Here is a 9,241-nt window from a genome sequence, read left to right as displayed (position 1 = left end):
GTACAAAGTTTACACCTTTCAAGTTATTAACCGGAGTTGAGATGCGAGTAGGTTCTGACCCTAAATTGAGCGAATTATTAGAAGAAGCAAATATAAAAGAGTTAGACCAAGAGCGTGAGAATGTTCGTAAAGCAGCACAATCAAATCTTAACAAAATACAAGAAGAAAATCGTAAATCATTCAATAAAAACAGAAAGGAAGAGACGAAATAATTTCTGCAAACGTGTGCATTTCATATATACTTACAATTGATGCCCGAATTCTCCCAAATCCTTGCAGTAATATCAAAAGTGGTCAATGTTGTACAATGACGGGTGCTACCACATCATTTGCATTTTCTTCGAGTAACGATGTGTGTGTGATTCTCTAGGATTTCCACATGTGCTGGTAGACGCACGCACTTGGCGGAGAAGTCGAAACCCAGCATCATTCCATGGTACTCTATTCAGCCACTTTCACCATGTTGCTGTTAATAGCCGCTTCATGCTGTGTGTAATTCACCCTTCGATCGGCAACGTTAAATTTTATTTCTCCTGTGAAACCTTCGACTTTCACCTGTCGGCGAATGACTGAACGGTAAGTGCAGCACCTTAAATAGAGAAGAAGATGAAGAGATGAGTGAAAGCAAAAATGTTCAACTATAATCAAGTAAGAATGGATATGGTTGACTGCACTATCTACGTGCAGATTAATATGTTCGTGTGAGTGTGTTGGAAGTACTTCACGTGAGTGCTTGGCACATAGGTTCAAATGCACACTTATACCTAGAAGTGTACTTATCTATAAGAAAACGCATAGGTATCACCGTAGCACGGTACATCTCCTTCATTATTGATAATGGCTTAATGATGCGAACTTTAATGGTTGATTTATATTGCAAAGCTGCAGAAAATTTTATTGCATCGACGACATGGCGTATACGTAATACTTGTATATAAAGGTATCATGTTGTAAGCGGCTGTTATCTATTGCAATACAACACCTACCCACGAAAATGTGTTATCCAATTAATTGCTGTTTTTGTTGCCAATTACTCACAGTTTATAACTTACGCCAGGACGTGACGTCGAGCTTTCTTCAACGAGTGTTTTCGTTGTGCATACATAAACATAATACTTACATACCACTTACCTATGTAAGTGTCGGTGTATTTTATGTTGATTATACTATGTTCTAAAAGCAATATATGAATGAGTGTTTGTTCAGTGAATGGTTTTCCACAAGCTTAATATTAATCTAGCTCATTTTTCAATGTAATAATCAACAATATCGATAAGTAATGCAGACAGTATTAGTTCATTAAACGGTGTGCACCCAATTGGAATAATTAATATTCAGTATGTCTGTTACATATATTTATTAAGTTGTCCTTTATTCTTCAAATTGATTGTTTTTATACTCTTGCAACCAATTGCTATAGAGTATTATAATTTTGTTCACCTAACGGTAGTACCAATCACATAAAACTGAGCACGATAGATATCGGTATATAAGTGTAGATATCTTGACGAAACCTGGTGTGGTGGTTTCTTAGTACAAAAAAATTTGGAATTCGTAGATGAGCGTAATCGAACCATTGCCACGCTCACAAATCACCATTAACCGAAAACCTATAAAATGCCATAACTAAGCGCTAAATTAAAATGTAAAACTCTAATTCGACACAGAGCGTCGTAGTAGCTAGGGGCATCTGTTCGCAAAAAAATTATGGAAAATGAAATCGTATTAAAAACCCGTTCACATGTAACGGTACTGTACTAAACTACAAAATATGCGATAAACCAATAACTAAATGAGTTGGAAATGTAAAAATTTTCCACCGGGATGGTGTGAAAAAGTTTTATAAGGGCCGGGGGAAAAATAGAACAATAGGTGTGGCACTGGTCACTTTTTGGTGACATCTCATATCTCGTGACACGACTAACCGATTTATACAAAAGTTCGTACGTATCATTATTTTCATACTCCTATATTATGTTATGAAAATGAGCAAAGTCGGACAATAACTCCGCCCACTTCCCATATAGCTTAAAGATTTGTTACCTTAAAATGAGCAGATTATTCCACGTTTTGGTTTTGTCAGACAACATAGGTACAAATAGTTAAAAGGATGCCGGGGAATTATGACATTGGAATTTAGGTGTATATATTTATAAACACGTAGTTACTGCTCATTGTCAATGATCAGTTTCTATCAGTTGGGAATCAACTTCTTTGCTTAGAAGTAATTTTTATTGCAACCTACATATTTATTTGTTTTAAAAAGATGAAGCAAGGTACGTGTTTATTTATGAATTGGTTGGCAGTGCGCTCTGAAAAAATTTTAATTCAATCAGTTGGTTTTTGCAAAGTAACTTGCACACAAACTCGGAGGAAATATATACATACACTGAAGAGTATATTTCTTTAACGGTTGAGCTAATTTTTCCTGAAGCCTTAAATAAGTACCAGAAATGAAGGCAGAAATTTCGAATGCTAATGCCAATCAAGAGTAGATAAGACAGGAATAACAGTGCTTCTTGTGAAGAAGAGATAAAAATATCATAAAAGAACGCGTAAAGAACTGCAAAGTGTGAGCAATAACATCGCTCAAACCCACATACTACCCATACATATCCATTCAGAAAATATACTTTTACAAGTTTTTTTATATAGTATACTATTTACACAACAGCAGACACCCACCAGCGAGAGGAAGTTGGAATTTTGCTGTTAATGCGATTGTAGAAAGCTACAGACGCTACTGTAATGCCAAGAAATACACGATATAAATATGCATGTATGGTTAGACTTTACATTGCAACAACGGGTTACGAATGTGTGTATGCAGCTGCCATCTTTTCCCTGATATTTCAACACTTTTCCTGTTACGTTTTCGGGCGGGAAGCAGTGTGTGAATCGAATGCATCAAGACAATGTTGATTGGCTAAGACTACTGTTACGTGTTCCCATAATTGCAGCTAATAGAAATTAAGTAAGGCCGAGGAAAATTATTTTGAGTTTCAGTAATATATCTGACAAGTTGACAATTATTTTCTATAAAACGTTCGCAAACGAACTGGCGTCCACATATTCGTTACCGGGGGCTTGAATAACTTTGGTCCGACTTGAACAGTTTTTAGTCAGAAAGTGGCTCTAAGGCACTTCCTACTAAAAATATTATACTAATTGATTCCTGATTTATAAGCGGGGAAGTGAAAAAATCTGATATTTGAAGGTATTTAAAATTGTTTTATATGAGACATGGGCGTGGTTTATGTTTGACATTGTCCATTTTCGCACTGCGGTTTAGGAGGTCCGGGCTAATATTACCTACCATTTTTATGAAATCAGGTTTTTTAGTGAAAAAATTTCGAGTTCATAGCTGGGCGTAATTGGACCACCACTACGTCCACAAAACGCCGTTCAAAAAGACCCTATAAAGCGGCAAAACTACACACTAAATTAAGATACAAAACTCAGTAAGATCTAAGTATTAAGGGGCACATATGGGCAAAAAAATTTGAGAAAGATCGTTTTTTACAATTTGGATCAGTTGAAGGTAAAAATTCATGAAAAAAGATGCAGTTTGCAGTAGAAGAAATCTTTTTTCATCAGAACAATGCACAGTGTCACAAGAGCATTTTGACAATGGCTAAAATCCATGAATTAAATATCGAATTGTTGGAACGTCCACCGTATTCACCAAATTTGGTCCAAGCGACTTCCATTTGTTTTTTATCGACTTATTGAACAACCTGGTAATGGTACTCTTAAAAACTTCTAAAAGCACAATAAATCCATAAAAAACTAAATACGCCAGTAAAATTGAAATCTTATGTGAGGACTTGTTTGCAAAATCACATATTTTGGGAATCGGCCAACCGATTTCGACTACATTTAGTACGTAGCATTCTCCTATGTATTAGGACGAAAAGAATATTTCCCATATACCTACATTTCTCTCACATAGTGAGTCGTTTTACTGACAAACTGTATGCTAAATATATCGGTCAGTGTATGAGTTATTAGCTCTACAACTTTGTTCCGCCTTGTTTTTTTTTTGTTTGTAAATTTATGGATTTATTGTATAAAAACGGTCCAAAGTGTTTTCCCTTATTCCCTCCAAAAAGCAATGCTTAATTAACACACGAAATGCTTTATGATCCATTTTTTGTAAACTAGCACAAGTTGCTTTACAAAAATTCTATATTTATTTAATACCTAATATAAATCATATATATAGTAGTAGTAAAGTAATAGTATTATCTATGTATGTGTAGCCTCACTAAAGCGTGGAAGAGTCCTCAGCCGCACTTTTATTGGAATTCGGCTCAACAAGTGACGTTTTCAATTGAAAATATTTTGTTTGGTTATTGTTGACACAAATGTCCAAGATCGATATAAAATGATTTAATCGATGTAATCGGAAAACGGTGGAAGCAAAGTTGTAGACCTAACATATATGGTAAATATATTGATTGGATTCCGATCTTTTGGTTGATGTTTTACACCTTAAGGTATTTTCCTGGCCTTGATTAAAATTAAAAGTGTTCGGTTGCACCCGAACATACCTCTTGTTCTCTTTACTTGTTTCTCTTTGGTTTAAAAAACTTTTGAACTTTTTCCAAAAATTATGAATTTTGGTACAGTGTCTTATGTAGGGGTAGGCGTATGAGTAATATTTTAATGACTACGTTTACGAACGTGAAATGACGTATACAGAGCTCAATATTTGGGCTTAGGTTGGATTAACTAAACAATGCAAAAGAAAATGTATGCAATAACTAACCTGATAAATTACTATCTATCATAAGCTGACAATTCGGTGTGAAAAATTTAGTGAGCGCTGTAGGTGGGTTAATGGCTTGCGAAAATTTATATTGTAATATATACATACTATGTATATAGTATAATTGCAAAATTAAAAAATTAAAATTAAAAATAAATATAACGAATTTTTTTAATAATTTATGTAGTAATTTTACTTTTCTTATTTTTATTCTAATTTTTATAAAAGCATTTCGGACATACCATCATGAGAGCCGTGGTGATAAATTCTTAACGACATTAATAAAACTGTATTGCACCGTTAATCGCCTGATGATAATCCAGATGCATATTTATGGCGTAAATGCGGAAGTTAGTTGTGACGTGTGAAAGCCTGTGAGAACTGACGTCACACTGAAATTTGGGGAAAAAAATAACAAGAACAATTTGTGTTGTGAATTAAAATTGTGACAGACTGTGTTGAATGTTAAACGTTCACAAAAATGTAATTGTTTGCTTTAGTTTTGTTAAATGATTTATGCTGATTGTAGTAAATATAATTTAACCCGGCCTACTTTATTATGGAGTATATATGTTATTTCAGTTGTTTTAAAGACTTAGACCAAAAGTTCTCTTACACGATGCTTATAAAAATTGTGAAGCATTTGATCTAGCCTTCGTAGCGAAGTCCAAGTAAATTGTTTTAAATGTTTGTGTTTAGAGAACAACTGTCATTTAGTTTAACGTACTTTAGCAGACATGTTTTTGATATATTATAATATAATGAAATGAAGTCAGGTCTTCTTATACATTATCTTGTACCTACAGTTTTAGATATTTATAACAGTTCCTATTTTCTCAGTTTCTCATTGCTTGCAACATAGTTGTAGACAATTTTATTTGCTATTATTTTTCAAAACTTTACATTAGGACCTAATAATTAGGTGAATGTGGGTTCAGGGAAGTATTGACTCGATTCCACATATTTTTGATACACAGAGGAATAGAAAGGATTCTCTTCGAATTTTATTTTCATATCTCACAAAATGAGCGATATTTTCGGTGAAAAGTCAACTATGGGTACTGGTAAGTAGGGGCTTGAATAGTTTTGTTTGGACTTGAACAATTTTTGGTCATAAAATTAAATAGGGCTCAAAATTGTGTTATATGGGAGTAGGCATAGGTAGTATTTGGTAATTTAGTGAAATATAGTATTATAAGAGAAGGATTATTCCCTAATTTAAGTTAAATATAACGAACATTGGCCGACATTTTCGAACAAAAGTCAACTAAGGTAGTGGGGTCCACATATTCCGTACCTTCGGGCGTGAACAGTTTGTTTTGGATTTGAACAATTTTTTATCATAAGGTGGCATACACTAGAGGCATTTTTCGTGCAAAGTTTAATCCCATTATATGGATTTTTTTTGTACTTTAAAATTTTTTTTTCATTTTCATAGACACCGCTTTCTTTAGCATTTCGTTGTAATATATAATAGGTTTTACCTTATTATGTGACGATGAACCAATTCCGTCCATCTGCTATACTATCTCTCCTTTGGCGTAATGGAACATGTGTACCAAGCTTTTTAAAATATCTCAATCTTTACTCCAGTTATGTTTGCACAGACGAATATTTAAATCAATTTCTATCTTTTTTGTTTGAGATAATAAAAAAGCCGTTGGGTAAACATTACTGTACGATGTAAAAATACTGTATGTTGTATATTTGTACTAATTAAAAGAACGTTTTAGGATATTTTTTCCGAATTGTAGCATTTTATTCATGAGTACGTGCTGCCCATGAAAATAATTTAAAAAAAAACTCAATTTTTTAAATCTTACTTAGAACATTGTAGGTTTCTTCACTATAAAGTAACTTTTTCTGTCTTATAATTTTACATAAATTGAATAAACAAATTTGCATCTACATAGATCACTTTAGGTAAGTGTCTCATATGAAGTACTTTGAGGTTAAGCGAAATTTTCAGAATAATTTATTTTTTTTGTAAGAAGTATATCTGAAAAAACAGTTTCCATTGAAACTAAAATTTGTGCACTTTAGTAAAAGACTGTTGTATTAACTATTATGAGAGACTTTTTAGGTTACCGATTTCAATACTATTCCTTTAACACATAAACCAATCCTCACAACTGTGCACCATTAAATATTCGGCTATACGTAACAACCTGTATGCACTTTATATTCTTAAGAGGGTTCGTTTGCAAAAACCCATTTAATTCATTCAAAATCGCAGTTGTCTATATCAAGCGCAATGTAAATTGCTAAAGGCACATTTTTTTGCACATACTATTGTACACTATGCATCACTTTAAAGTAAGAGAAAAAGTATATATAAAGAAGAAAACAGTAGCCGTAAAGCAAAGAAAAGTTGTGATGAATGGAACCCTACAAAAAACATGACCGTAGTCCTGTTTACTCCCACCACTACTTCTGATGAAAGATTAAGCTCTTGACACTTTGTGTTGGCATGCGCTAATGACCGGTGACACAGAGGTATGCGCAGCACTGTACTATTATATTTATCATCATTGAAAATGGACCACCGCAGTAAAAAAGAATCTCCTTCTTTTGTACAAAAATGCTAGTTTTTGCATTTTCCTTCCTTCGAAATTTTGTCCATACTTTCCTTAAGCATTGTTTTTTGCAGCGGTTTGGATTCTGAATCACAGAATATCTGCTGTGCTGTTGCCCGTCTTATTCATAGAATATTGTCTGATACTTCATCTTTATCTTTACCTTTTTTATTTATGTTAAAGAGTAATAAAAATTTTAAGTTTTGGTTAAGTATTTTTCATCACAATGTCCTTTTAAAGCTTTTTTGGTGATTTTGATGGGGATAGTTTAGTATTGCGCCGGTTAAGTATCGTTTATGGAGAAATACAAGAGGCGGGCTACCCCCCTTAAGCCCCTTGTTGGAAATAAGAAGGATAGAAATTTTTAATAAACCCCCCCTCGACCCCCTATAGTCTCCATAGACCTGTAGGGAGCCTTTTCATAATTACCAAAAATCAGCGTTTTTGCTCATTTTTCAAATCAAAATAAAGAAAACCAGAATGAAATCGTTAAGAAATGTAAAGCCTCAATTTGTTTTATACATACTTCAATTTGTAAAATAATGCTTGACCGGGATTTCCTCCACAGAATTTTAGCATTTCATTCCTTTCTGTATTGGCGGTCTTCTTCTTCTTAATTGGCGTAGACACCGCTTACGTGATTATAACCGAGTTAACACCTGCGCGCCAGTCGTTTCTTCTTTTCGCTACGTGGCGCCAATTGGATAATCCAAGCGTATCTCCAACTAGTCCTGCCAACGGAGTGGAGATCTTCCTCTTCCTCTGCTTCCCCCGGCGGGTACAGCGCGAATACTTTCAGAGCTGGAGTGTTTTCGTCCATTCGGACAACATGACCTAGCCAGCGTAGCCGCTGTCTTTTAATTCCCTGAACTATGTCAATGTCGCCATATATCTCGTACAGCTCATCGTTCCATCGAATGAGATACTCGCCGTGGCCTACGCGCAAAGGACCATAAATCTTTCGCAGAACTTTTCTCTCGAAAACTCGCAACGTCAACTCATCAGTTGTTGTCATCGTCCAAGTCTCTGCACCATACAGCAGGACGGGAGTTATGAGTGACTTATAGAGTTTTTTTTTTTTTTGTTTTTCGAGAGAGGACTTTGCTTCTCAATTGCCTACTCAGTCCGAAGTAGCACCTGTTGGCAAGAGTTATCCTGGTTTGGATTTCCAGCCTGACATTATTGCTGGTGTTTATGCTGGTTCCAAGATAGACGAAATTATCTACGACTTCAAAGTTATGACTGTCAAGAGTGACGTGAGAGCCTAGTCGCGAGTGCGACGACTGTTTGTTTGCTGACAGGAGATGACGGGATGATATCAATATCATCGGCATACGCCAGCAGCTGTACACTATTATAGAAGATTGTACCTTCTCTATTTAGTTCTGCAGTTCTAATTATTTTCTCCAGAAGTAGGTTGAAGAAATCGCAAGATAGGGAGTCGCCTTGTCTGAAACCTCGTTAGGTATTGGAAGCTTTTGGTGTTGCTCAACGCCAATTTACATAGCCTAGGAGGCTTATCCCACTGTAGTTGACGCAGTTTGTGCGGTCTCCTTTTTTGTGAATTGGGCATATCACACTTAAATTCCAATCGTTGGGCATGCTTTCGTCCGACCATATTTGACAAAGAAGCTGATGCATGCTCCTTATCAGTTCTTCGCCGCCGTGTTTGAATAGCTCGGCCGGCAATCCATCGGCCCCCGCCGCTTTGTTGACCTTCAGGTTATCCGAACTTCTTCCTGGACGGGCAATGGCACGTCTGCTCCATCGTCATCGATTGGGGAATCTGGTTCGCCTTCTCCTGGCGTTGTGCGTTCATTGCAATTCTGCAGGCTGGAGAAGTGTTCCCACCATAATTTAAGTATGCTCTGGGCATCGGTGACTAGATCACCTT

Source organism: Bactrocera latifrons, unplaced genomic scaffold (genome assembly GCF_001853355.1).
Source record: "Bactrocera latifrons isolate USDA-ARS-PBARC rearing strain unplaced genomic scaffold, ASM185335v1 scaffold_148, whole genome shotgun sequence".
NCBI classification, from domain to species: domain Eukaryota; kingdom Metazoa; phylum Arthropoda; class Insecta; order Diptera; family Tephritidae; genus Bactrocera; species Bactrocera latifrons.
This window is presented reverse-complemented; position numbering follows the sequence as displayed.